At 38.0% G+C, this 13,942-nt stretch overlaps 2 long non-coding RNA genes across 2 annotated transcripts in view; one reads left to right on the top strand and one right to left on the bottom strand.

Annotated features, from left to right (window-relative positions):
• LOC309663986 overlaps window positions 1-13,942 on the bottom strand; it is a 403,267-nt gene that overhangs the window by 100,215 nt on the left and 289,110 nt on the right. The gene's annotated exons all lie outside the window — the stretch shown is intronic.
• The window catches only part of LOC309663983, a 255,899-nt gene that overhangs the window by 98,576 nt on the left and 143,381 nt on the right, over window positions 1-13,942 (top strand). The gene's annotated exons all lie outside the window — the stretch shown is intronic.

The following is a 13,942-nucleotide window of genomic DNA, read 5'->3' as shown; positions in this document are numbered from 1 at the left end:
TCTTTCTGTCAATGATTGTTCAGCAGTTAGTTGTGATTCTGTTCTCACAAGAAGGAGAGAGAGCATGTCCTTCTACTTCGCCATCTTGGTTCAGGCTCACCCAAATCTTCTCTTATTTCTTTGTCTTCATCTCACTTTTCCACTACCATCTCATTTATCCTCAGTTGCTTAAGTTAGGAACCTCAGTGTTTCTTTTCCTCCATGTAAAATAGGTTATTAAGTTGTGTTGATTCTGCCCCTCAAAGACTCCTGAAGCTGTCTTTTCCTCTCCCTCCCCATGACCACTGCCCTGCTTTAGCCACTTATCATCTGCATGGATTGTCATAACTGACCTGTGATGAACCTGGTCTCTGTGCTGTGGTTCTCTCCTTCCAATCCATCCTTTGCATACTTTAAAAAAAAATTATTTATTTATTCGTCTGCGTTGGGTCTTAGTTGCGGCATGTGGGATCTTCGTTGCAGCATTCAGCCTCTTCGTTGTGGAGCATGGGCTTCTCTCTCTAGTTGTGGCATGCGGGCTACAGAGCACGTGGGCTCCAGAGTGTGCAGGCTCAGGAGTTGGGGCCTGCAGCCTTAGTTGCCTTGCTGCATGTGGGATCTTAGTTCCCTGACCAGGGATCAAACCCACGTCCCCTGCATTGGAAGGCAGACTCCCAACCACTGGACCACCAGGGAAGTCCCCATCCTTTGCATTCTTATCACTGATTTTACAAAACTGATTGTGCCTCTCTGTTTGCTTAAAATCTTTGAATGGGTTTCCTTAAGGTCAAGTTCAGTTCCCTAAGGGTTATAGTCAAAGACCTTCACAATCTAAAGTTTAACAACAACTATATATATATATGAGTGTGAGTCTGTGTGTGTGTGTGTGTGTATTGCTATTTCCTACCATGTTGCCTATATGCTAATCACACTGGACAACCCACAAGTCCTAAAGTACAATGTATATTTTTAAGCCTCCTTGTCTTTGTTTTTGCTGTAACCCCTGCTTGGAATGCCTTTCTTCCTATATGCTCAGTAATCAAGCTCAAATATCATCTCTTTTCTGTTGACTTTTCCTTCTCAATTCCGTGTGCAACCTTCTGCTCCCAGGTGGAACTAATCTCTGAGCGTGCCCCTCCCCCCATATAATGGACTTGAGTGTTGCATCTAGAATGGATTTGGTCATAGCAGTCCTCCCTATACTATAAATATGCCCTCTCCCAAAGGAGGGGAATAATCAAGCTTTGTTCATGAACTTGGTCAGTGGTCTTCTTAACCTTAGCCCCTCAGATGCTGTCCAGTTACTCCTTCTTTGAATGTCACATCCCTTTCATTCTCAGACTTGTGTGGTTAACCACACCTGGACAAAACTATGCCAAATTTGGCGAGGGACATTCTTCAGCAATCCAGGCCCTTCAGGTAAAATTATTCAGTTTTTAATTCATTCCTTATTTCTCAGACTTAATATTACTGTTTTTCTGACCCTGTGCCTGACCTAACTTAAAATAGCTGAGCCTGTGCCGTAAGCCACCTGCCTGGTTATTTTCTCCCATCAATTAACTGCCATCTGAATCCCTAGGTACTGGACTGCTGCCATCTGTACCTGCCATACCTTTTGGCCATCTGCCAAGCTGTCCAACCTTCTGTGCTTTTGAGGTCATCTGAGATCCTTTATCTTAACTCTCCTTGTTCTGACCAGTGACCTCTAGCTTCCAATCTTGGGAGCCAAAATGATAATTTGTTACCTTTGAAGGGAGATATGCTAAGGCACTTATAATTAGACTATTTTGTGGATAATTTTTTTGCTGGAAATAAAAAATATGAGAAAATGAGACCCTGGACAGATAATTTTGATAGGGACAAAAATGAGACTGGGAAAGGTCTGGAGTTTAGGGGTTTCTGTATGGGCATGTCTGGGTGATACATGACAGTAGTAGGGTGTCTAGAGAGAGGTACCACAGAAGAAGTGAAGAAATATCAAAGACAACTACAACTATTTCAGGATTTGGCATATGCCTGGATGAGTTCCAGCTGTATATGCCCTCATTATGCGATGCAAAACAGAACTCTCTTACAGCTGTGGTAGATATAAATTTACTAGACAATTTATTCAAACTTTTGAAATTGGGACTAGGTCTAATTATTTAAATACATAATAAAAGTTCCATGTATAGGGCTTCCCTGGTGGCGCAGTGGTTGAGAGTCTGCCTGCCAATGCAGGGGACACGGGTTCGAGCCCTGGTCTGGGAGGATCCCACATGCCGCGGAGCAACTAGGCCCGTGAGCCACAATTGCTGAGCCTGAGCGTCTGGAGCCTCTGCTCCGCAGCAGGAGAGGCCGCGATAGTGAGAGGCCCGCGCACCGCGATGAAGAGTGGCCCCCACTCGCCGCAACTGGAGAGAGCCCTCACACAGAAACGAAGACCCAACACAGCCAAAAATAAACATAATAAATAAATAATAAATAAAAATTAAAAAAAAAAAAAAGTTCCATGTATATTCTTGCACATACCATCACACCTTCCAGAATCTTGTACTTGAAAACCATTAAAAATAATAGTTTCACTGGAATATTTAATTTCATAGAAAAAATTCAAATCTAATTGCATAAATTACTATTATGCAATTTATTATTAAGGAGTTGTTTAAGGTGGGACAGTGTTCTTCCTTTTCATTGGTACGATTAAGCATTCAAAGATTTACAGTGAAATAACATGACTCAAGTAGACATGCTTTGGGTGTACTAGGTATTCAGAAATACTGGGCTGTCACGGAGGGATTGGGATCTGTTCCCCAGGATACAAGATAGGGGCTGGAGAAGTTGTCCAGTGATAGGGGTGTGGCCTGGAGCAAACACCTGGGCTGCTCAAACATGATAGTCTCAAGTTCATTCTGGAAGGAAAAGCTGGGCATAGCTCCAGGTAATCCAAAATCAATGCAGAGTATCCACTACCACGTGTTCTGGGAAATCTTCCCATATCCATATGGAGAAATTGGAGATAAATTCAGACTCTAGGGGAAGAGACTGGAAAGAACTAGAATCCAGGAGGCAGTATGGTGCAATGGAAGGGTTATCACCTTCTTACTAGCGGTGTGAACTTGAGTACGTTTCTTCAGCTCCCTACGCCTCAGTTTTGTTATCTATAAGATGATGATAATAGCACCTCATCTGTGGTGCTGCTAAGTTAAAGAAATAATATGACATGTATTAAATATGTGAAGAGCTTAGCATAGTACCTTACTAATAGTAGATTCTCTCAGTAAATCATTCACTATCCATACCACCTAGCCATCCTCAAGTCTTTTTATTGAGCCTGGAAATCGAGGTCACCTTCATTTAATAGGACTGTAGTCAAAAATAATGGAAATATGGGCAGAGCTCCAGTCCTAGAAGCAGGTCTGCACCATGGAGAGGGTCATAGGTCGGAATGAATGGGACAAAGGTGGGTGAGCCATAGCTGCCTGAGGCTTTCATAATGTGCTGGTTTCTGTTTCTGGCTAGCAAAATGAAGGAATCAGAAAATAGTTGATCATAAAAATATAATTCATATGATTTATGGATGCCAAATGTGCATAGGAGATGATTTTTTTTTGGAATGGAAATTTTTAATACTTATCTAGACATTTTTATCCCCAAATCCCCTTGGGATTTCTTTTTAAAGAATAGAATAATAATAATAATGACGATGACGTTGTTGAAATGTTTCCTTCGAGAATTTACCATGGTGAGGTGAGGCTGTGGAAAACGCTAGAAAGAAGAGGTTGAGAATCAGATTGTCTTGCCTTAGAAACTGGCTTGGTCACTTAACTGTGGAAGGATCTTAGTTTCTTCTTCTATACAGTGGGGATAATAGTAAGTACTGACTTCCTAGGAGTGTCGTGGCATGAAATGAGATAACGTGTGTAGAGCATGTAGCACAGTGGCTGCCTCACAGTATCTACAGTAATGGAGATGGCTTTCTTACTACCGTCCAACTTTTGAGATGGAAGAGCAAGCTGATGTAAATCTCCCTGGTGGTGGTGATGGTGGTGGCCCTGTGTGATGGTTCTGACCCAAGTGTGGTGGAAGGAGCATGTCTGCCACCCTTGGAGACAAGCAGAGCGCCCATCTTGTTTTCTCCAAGCAACTGCACCTCACCCAAGAGCCTGGGGCAGGAGAGGCACAAGGCTGGCTGAGCTGTTTCCTGCTCATTTCCCATTAGCACACCTGGGATAGCTGCCTCCCCATGCCTAGAGATATTTCCACCGCACTGTAAAAAAAGTGGAGAAAAGCATGTGAAGCCAGAAATCTGCAAGTACATACTGAGATTGAGGCAGCAACAGAGGAAGGGGGAGAAGTGCTTTCTCTTGGGCAGGAGATTCTTAGAACATGAGAGCAGCGAAAGGGACCTTTGACATCAATGTTATCAACTCCCTCCCTTAAGGAACAAGGAAACTGAGGCCAAGAGAGATGGGGTGGCTTCCCCCAAACCACACAGCAGGTTAGGCACCATGCTTTCCTATCAACCACACTGCTTCCATAGGAGATGATCTTAATAAAGACAACAGTTGTCAGAAATGGCCACATCATTCTTTGGAGTTATATTTCTGAGCCCTAGAATGAAAAGAACCATCATTTTTTATACTCTCTATATAATGTTGTCTTGTTCTTTTTGCCAGGAATGATAAAACAATTTTTTCTATTTAATGCTATTATTATTATTAGCATTCTCATGTCCCATTAACTTCTTTATGAAAGAGGGCACTGTGTACATCTCTAGTGGCCAGACTAAACTCAGGGAAGACACTAGAGATGTCTAAAATCAGGCCAAAGAATGCCTTCCTTTATTACCCTGCCAGAGTGCTTATGTGACAGGAGAAGAACAGCCATGATGGGGTGATCTCTGGGGGAAGATAACAGGGATGAGCACAGAAGTGAATGGGGTACTCCCCTGTGTTGTAGATGCAGCGTCCATGGGGATTATCAGTTTCATTGGAAATGTGATTTCAGATCATAATGCATTCATGGTAATGCTGCCTATTGTTATGAACAAGGCTGATTTTCCCCATATAAATGAAAGCAGGGGTTAAGAAATTTAGAATCACTTATTTTTAAAGCAGTGCACATTGGAGATTCTGTTGAACACTTTGTTAGAAAGAACTACTCATGAAACATTAGTGAGGTTTTGAAAGTTTCTATTTGCTTATCTTGTAAAATGGACTTAATCTGGTGACTGAAGCATGCAGGGTAAAACAACAGGTTTCATTTACTAATGGCTTGTGGGCCACATCTGGCTTGCTGCTTGTTTTTGTATGGCCCAAGAGCTAAGAATGGCTTTTACATTTTTATATGGTTGAAAAAAAAATCAGAATATTTTGTGACATCTGAAAATTATATGATATGCAAGTTTCAGTGTCCATAAATAAAGTTTTATTGCAACACAGTCACATTAATTAATTTTCACCTCATCTATGACTGTGTTTGTGCCACGATGGCAGAGCTGAGCAGTTGCAACAGAGACCTTATAGCCTGTAAAGCCTAAAATATTTGCTTTCTGGCCCTCTACAGAACAGGTTTGCTGATCCCTGATATAGATTTCAGTATAGCTAAAATAACATAACAAATCATAACTATTTTACTGTCTCCCAGGTATAAAAAATATAGATCCCTAGAGTTTGAAGTACATTGGATGACAAGGATTGACAAGTATCTTCACTTATCAGTTGAAAATGTGAAATGACAGTACGTGACACATAGTGGGTCTTTTAACTATTCTTATTGAATGAATGAAATGACCATGACTTTTGAGGCAGATGGTTTTGGTAATAGGAATGGGAATAGAAACTGGATCATGATATATATATTCTTATGCTGTTTATCTGGGGAGATGATATTATGCTAATATTTCTTCCTTGCAATGGTGATGGAAACCAAGACAGTGTGTAATAGCACTGTTAAATAATGGTGGTGTTCTTAATATTAAGAAATGACCTGGGACTTCCCTGGTGGTCCAGTGGTAAGACTCCGCGCTCCCAGTGCAGAGGGCCCGGGTTTGATCCCTGGTCAGGGAACTGGATGCCACATGCATGCCGTAACTAAGAAGTCCATATGCTGCAACTAAGAAGATCCTACGTGCCTCAACTAAGACCCAGCGCAGCCAAAATAAATATATAAATTTAAAAAATATTAAAAAAAAAGAAACAATCAAGAATTAATTTCAGGGACTTCCCTGGTGGCGCAATGGTTAAGAATCCGCCTGCCAATACAGGGGATACAGGTTCGAGCCCTGGTCCGGGAAGATACCACATGCCGCGGAGCAACTAAGCCTTTGTGCCTCAACTACTGATCCTGCGCTCTAGACCCCGTGAGCCACACTACTGAAACCTGTGCCCCACAAATACTGAAGTCTGTGCACCACAACTACTGAAGCCCACGCACCTAGAGACCGTGCTCCGCAACAAGAGAAGCCCCAGCAATGAGAAGCCCACGCACAGCAGCGAAGACCCAACACAGCCAAAATTAAATAAATAAATTTATAAAAAACAGAATTAATTTCATTTGTTTTGCAAGTGATGCATATACTCTCAGACTAAAAGGCAACTAATCCTTTTCCCCAAACCTACTGTATCGATAAGGAATATGTTCTGCTGCAACTACTGACAGCCTGGCTAACAGAGGCTTAAACAATAGGTGTTTATTAGTTTGTTTATTTATCTTTTTGACTCAACTATGTTATTAGGGACCTCAGCCTTTTCTGTCTTTTCCCCCTTTGTTCTTGGTATGTTGACTGGTAATTTCATGGTTGCACTATAGCTACTGAAGGTTCAGACATAATACCTGTGTTCAGGGATGGAAGAAAGTGCTATGGGGTGGGTTGGGATGGGTTTGGGATAAGTCTTGGGGAATGTATAAATCTCATCAGAATAAGCAAAAGTTCCCAGAAACCACTGTCTGACTTCTGTTTATGTCCCAATGGCTAGAATTGTGTCATGTGGCCACTCCTAGCTTCAAGAATAAGCTGGGAATGTACTGAAACTTAAATGAAGGCAGGCAGGTGGAAGAGGAATGGCAGGCAGGAATGGCTGTTGGGCTTATCTGCTACACCCACCCATAAATGTAAGACACATATTTTTGAGAAAAATTGCTCCATTTTTTTGTTTTGTTTAAATACACTTGAAAAAGATACAAATATTCTTAAAGGCCAATGCCAAAAGGGGAAATAAGCACAGCAAGATTCCACAAGCATCTGCTGACTTAGATACCAGTGGTAGCTATTTCAGAGAATATTGGCCATGTTCGTTTCCAGATTATCCAAAAACACCATGTTTTCTATATTGTACAAGCATAGTTAATAGTTGTATACATTTGGAGAGGAAAGAGGCATTGAATCATCTTTGTGACTTCTGCAAGGCAATTAAACATTTTTGTGCAGAAACATTTCACAGGAAACTGGGACTGGGTGTGAAAAATGTTCATCTGTTTCCATTTTAATTCTCATTCTACAATAAAAATGTAAATCATAGAATGTTGGAGCAAGTGGGCGGGCCTTCACTGACTGTTTAGTCAAAAGCCCTCATTTGTGATTCAAAATGGGCCCCCTTGTGCCGGCCCTATGGGAAGATGGCTGTATCTTACCCAGGACAACAGGACAGAGATGCCTGCTTTTTTACTGTTGCCTTAATGACTTCCCTGAGTTGATACACAATATACAGATCAGTACTTTTCCTTTCCTGGGAACCTTCCAGTGTACAGCAGCTGGAAACCTATGGAATACCAAATATTTCTTTCTTCTGTTATTGCTTCTCTGTATCTGTTTGAATTGTGATTTAATTATGCCCAGGTGCAAGCCCTACTGCTGCTCTGGAATCACTTTTGAGGTGAGGAAACTTTGTGTTACCTCTAATCTGATTCACAGGAAATCATAGATGCTAAAGAAATTTAAGAGATTATCCAGTAAACCTCCTTATTTTTTTGGATGAAAAAAGAGAGTCCAAGGTTCGAGTAACACAGATATTTTAGTACCAAATATCTAAGGGTTACACAGATATTTAGTACCAGAATAAAAATTTGGTTCTGGTTTCTAACCTAGTACTCTTCTCGTTGTACCATGTTACAGCAAAGACTGTATTATTTGAGGATGTACATAGAAGCAAAGGCAAAACCAAACAAAATGAAAAGGGATCTTTTTTTTTTTAAACCAATCAAAGTAGTCCATTTCCTTTATTTTTTTTTAACATCTTTATTGGAGTATAATTGCTTTACAATGGTGTGTTAGTTTCTGCTTTATAACAAAGTGAATCAGTTATACATATACATATGTTCCCATATCTCTTCCCTCTTGCATCTCCCTCCCTCCCACCCTCCCCATCCCACCCCTCCAGGTGGTCACAAAGCACCAAGCAGATCTCCCTGTGCTATGCGGTTGCTTCCTACTAGCTATCTATTTTACGTTTGGTAGTGTATATATGTCCATGCCACTCTCTCACTTTGTCCCAGCTTACCCTTCCCCCTCCCCATATCCTCAAGTCCATTCTCTAGTAGGTCTGTGTCTTTATTCCCATCTTGCCACTAGGTTCTTCATGACCTTTTTTTTTTTTTTCCCTTAGATTCCATATATATGTGTTAGCATACTGTATTTGTTTTTCTCTTTCTGACTTACTTCACTCTGTATAACAGACTCTAACTCCATCCATCTCACTACTGAAAAGGGATCTTGAGATATAAGACCAAGATGAAAATCTATGCTCTTGTCTCTCAGCCGCCCTTTTAGAAACAGCTTTATTGAGGTATCACTGACGTACAATAAACAGCACATATTTCAGGTATACAGTCTGATAAGCTTTGAGTTCTGTGCACAACTACACCACCACACCTAGCCGTATATATATAATACCATGTGAGGTGATAGCTTGAAGCAGGACAGTGAACATATCTATCGCCCTCAAGAGTTGCCTAGTGCACCTTTGTAAATCTCTCTCTTTTAAATATAATATGTCTTTTTTTACTGATTACTCTTAAACTTTGTCTTTTTCACTTTTTTTGCAATTTGATTCGGATGTACTTTGGTATAATTTTGTTCTCATTTCTTTTATCTGGAGTTCATTGAGTTTCTTGGATGTTTGAGTTGATAGTTTTTTTTAAAAATCAAACTTGGAAAAATTTCAGCTACAAGTTTTTCAAACATTTTTTTGTCCTCTTTTTATTCTCCCTCTTTTTCAGGGCCCCTAGAAACACATATATTAAGGACACTCGAATTCGTCCTTCAGTTCACTGATGCTATGTTACTTAAAAAATTCTTCTTTTCTCTTTGTTTTTCTTTTTGGATATTGGTATGTCTTCAAGTTCACTAATCTTTTATTCTGCAATTTCTTTTCTTCCATTAATCCCATCAGTGTATTTTCATTTTATGCATTGTAGTTATAATCTTTAGAAATTCAGTTTGGGTTTTTAAAAATATCTTCTATGTTTCTACTTAACTTTTTAAATTTATGGATTACAGTTGTAACTCTTTTAATGTCCTTGTCTACTAATGCTAACATTTGTGTCAACTCTGATAGATTTTTCTCCTCAGTTTAGATCATAGTTTCCTGTTTTTTGTAGGCTTGGTAAACTTTGATTGGATTCTAGAAATTTTGAATTTTATTTTGTGGGTTCTGGGTATGCAGTATGTAATTTGTGGAGGAATACTGGCTAAAGAATCAGTGAAACCATCAAAACTTAAATATCATTTACACGCAGAATTTAGTAACATTTGCGTTCATCAAGAATATGTGTAATTTGCACATGATGGTGATAAGAAGGAAAGATTAGCATATTTTTTCAGCTTAGTTGCCATCAAACATAGTGAACTCTAAAATGTACAAAACTGTGGATCATTACACTGTCAAAAATATGGTTTGGAGTTAAAGTTTTTCATAGGAGTATCTTCTGATGGTTCAACTACAATGACAAAAATATTCTGCAGTAGTTACTCAGATTGTATGAATTTATATATTATATGTATATTTATTTATTTTTCAGATAAACATGTTGACATCACACTGTACCTATAGTTTTTTAGCCTTTTTTTTCCACTACCAAGATAGTAGTAATTTACCAGTATTATATTGGCATCTTTCTTTGTCATCAGAATTTATTGTTGGAGGAGGTTATTGAGAGGATGTGACCACTAATTGACCCTCGAGCTAAATCTGGGCAATTGGAGGCTCCTTACCTCTTTCCTTGTCCTTGGAATGTACATCCCATCCACCATTCCCATAGCCAGAGCTGTTTCAAGGAGGTAACCTTGAGAGAATAAGGTGTCTTTGAGACCATCCACTGAACCCAGTTAAGGACTCTGTACAGACTTTTAAGATTCTGGTGGGCAGGTATAGAGATTACTGTCTTGCAGCTGCTCAAGGTCAGCCTCGTAAGTTCCCTTGCTTATTAAAACTGCCACCTGCCAATCTGGAATGGTCTGCCTCTTTCTTCAGTCTCTCCTTGCCCTTCATGTATGGAGGCCAATTTATGAATCAGCATTTATAAAGGTTGTGTAGTAGTCCACTGTAGGTTTTCTCTTACTTATTTAAGCAGTCTTGTATTCCCAAACAAGTTGTGCCCTTTAAATTGTTTTTACTCTTTTAAACAGCCCTATAATGAACATCCTTATACATATGTCGTTATATTCTTATCCAATTTATTAGGCTAAATTCCCATAAGTTGGGGAATGAAGCCAAACGGTAGGATACATATTGCCAAATGTGCCTGAACACCCTCTTAGACAATGGGAGTTATTCAGTTTAGACTTAACCACATCACAAGAAAAATTGATAGCTCATAATTGTTGTAATATTCGTGGCCTTCATTAATTAGGATGTTGCTTGCTTTGCATGGTTATTAAACATTTGTTTTCACTCTTTTGTGAGATGTCAGATCTTATGCTTTGCTCATTTAAAAAATGGAGTCATTGTCCTTTTAATTTTGATTTGTATGAGTTCTTAAATTATCTCCTGATCATTTATATTGCAAATATTTTTTACGTGTGTTATTTTACACTACCTTTCTTATATCTTTGACAGTTTTTAATTAGCACTAAATCAGTATTTTCCTTTGTGATTTCTGACTTTGCCATCATGTTAGAAATATCTTTGCTATCAAAAATTGTCAAAATTTTGCATACATTTAAACAGTTTTGTCATTTAGTTTTATATTTAAGTTTTAATAAATCTGGAATTCAAAAAATGTAAGATGTAAGATCTGCCTATTGATTTTTAATTAGTGTCTGGCCAGTTTTCCTAATATCATTTATTGAATAATGCATCATTTCTCCTCATACTTTGAAATGACATTTTGTCATTTAATATATTCTCAACTAGGTTTTATAGTAAATATGTGTTTAAGTATAACCATATACTTCCTAATATATTTTCTCAACATTTCTTCTCAGACTTTCTACCGGGGATTGTCTTCTTTCTGATGAAGTACATCTTTTAGAGTTTTTAAAAAACTTTCAGTCTTTGAAGGTAATCTACATATTTTGTTATATGTAGAACTTTGTTTTAGAAAGCTAGTTCCACTGGTTTTATATTACCTGAGTTTGGCAGTTGTTTTCTCTTAGCATGTTGTAATTATGTTCTGTAACCCATTGTTGTTATTGAAAAGTCAGTTGTCAATCTGATTATCGTTCCTTTGTTGGTGCATTGTCCTTTCTTTCTGGCTGTATTTAATTTATTTTCCCTCTTCATGCTCTGTAGTTTCACTGTGATGTGTCTGGGAGTGTATTATTCTGGAAGTGTATGTGAACATGGAGTACACTAAGCTTTTTGGATCTGAGAAGTGGAGTCTTATTTGGTAAAATATTAGCCATTACCAGTCCAAAATGGAACTTGCTTGGACATATATTAGACCCTCCCACTGTATACTCCATGACTCAACCTTTTAAAATTTTTATTTTCTTGGAAAGATTCCTTTGTTATATTTTTCCTAACTTTATGAGATATTATATAATTGACATATAACATTGGGTATGTTTAAGATGTACAATGTGATGATTTCACATACATATATATTGCAAAATGATTACCACAATAAAGTTAGTTAACACATCTATCACCTCACATAGTTACCTTCTTTTTATTTTTTTGTGGAAAGAACTTTGAAGATTTACTCTCTTAGTAATTTCAAGTATACAATACAGTATTGTTAAGTATAGTCATTATGTTGTACATTAGCTCTCCAAAACTTATTCATCTTATAACTGGAAGTTTGTATTCTCTGACTACCTTCACCCATTTCACCCACCCCCTTGTCACTGGCAACTACCAATCTACTCTCTGTTTCTGTGAATTCAGATTTTTGGACTCCACATATTCAGTATTTCTTTCTCTGATTTATTTCACTCAGCATAATGCCCTCAGGGTTCATCTATGTTGTCCCAAATGGCAGGATTTCCTTCTTTTTAATGGCTGAATAATATTCCATTGTATACATGTTCATTTTCTTAATCCACTTATCAATTGACAGATGCTTAGTTTATTTCCATGTCTTGGTTATAATGGTGCAATAAACATGGGGGTGAAGATAATCTCTTAGAGATAGTGATTTCATTCCTTTGGATATATACCCAGAAGTAGAATTGCTGGATCAAATGGTAGTTCTGTTTTTAATTTTTTGAGGGACTTCCATACTGTTTTCCATAGCGGCTGTACCGGTTTACATTCCCACCAACAGTGAACTAGGGTTCCCTTTTCTTCACATACTTGCCAATACTTATCTCTTATCTTTTTGATAATGTGATAGTTATTCTAAGAGGTGTGAGGTGATATCTCATTGTGGTTTTGATTTTCATTCCCTGATGATTAGTGATGTTGAGCACCTTTTTATGTACCTGTTGGCCATTTGTATATCTTCTTTGGAAGAATATCTATGCAGGTCCTTTGCCCATTTTAAATTAGATTATTATTATTTTAAAATTTTTTTGCTATTGAGTTCTATGAGTTCCTTATATATTTTGGATAATAACCCCATTTCAGATATATGGTTTGCTAATATTTTATCCCATTCCATAGGTTGTCTTTTCATTTTGTTGCTGATTTCCTTTGCTGTGTAGAAGCTTTTTAGTTAGATGCAGTCCCACTTGTTTATTTTTGCTTTTGTCGCATGAGCATTTGGGTTAATATCCAAAAAAATCATTGCTAAGACTAACTTCAAGGAGCTTTTTCTCTGTGTTTTCTCTAGGAGCTCTATGGTTTCAAGTCTTGCATTTAAGTCTTTAATCCATTTTGAGTAAGTTATTTTGAGTGTTATAAGATAGGGACCCAGTTTCATTCTTTTGCATATGGCTATCCAGTTTTCCCAACACCATTTATTGAAAATATCTTTTTTCCATTGAGTATTCTTGGCTCTCTTGTCAAATATCAATATTAGTTGACTGTATATGCAGTGGTTTATTTCTGGGTTCCCAATTCTGTTCCACAGATCTGTGTGTGTGTTTTCATTCCATTGCCAAATTGTTTTGGCTACTATAACTTTATAATATAGTTTTAAATCAGGAATTGTGGTGCCTACAGATTTGTTCTTCTTTCTCAAGTTTTCTTTAGATACTTTGAGGCTTTTCAGGTTCCATAAGAATTTTAGGATTGTTTTTTCTATTTCTGTGAAAAATGCCATTGGAATTTTGATAGGGATTGCATTGAATCTATAGATGGCTTTGGATAGTATGGACATTTAAGCAATATGAATTCTTTCAATTCATGAGCATGGGATATCTTTCCATTTTTCTGGTGCTTTCTTCAGTTTCTTCCATCCATGTCTTATAGTTCTCAGTGTAGAGATCTTTCATCTCCTTGGTTAAATTTATTGCTAAGTAATTTATCGTTTTGATGCTATTGTAAATTGGATTGTTTTCTTTATTTTTTTCAGGTAATTCATTGCTCGTGTACAACACACAGCTGATTTTTGTATGTTGATATTGTATCCTGTAACTCTACCAAATTCATTTATTAGT

This window comes from Balaenoptera physalus (genome assembly GCF_965194825.1).
Source record: "Balaenoptera physalus genome assembly, chromosome: 7".
Taxonomy (NCBI): domain Eukaryota; kingdom Metazoa; phylum Chordata; class Mammalia; order Artiodactyla; family Balaenopteridae; genus Balaenoptera; species Balaenoptera physalus.
Note: the sequence above shows the minus strand (reverse complement) of the source record. Positions and strands in the feature narration are given on the sequence as shown.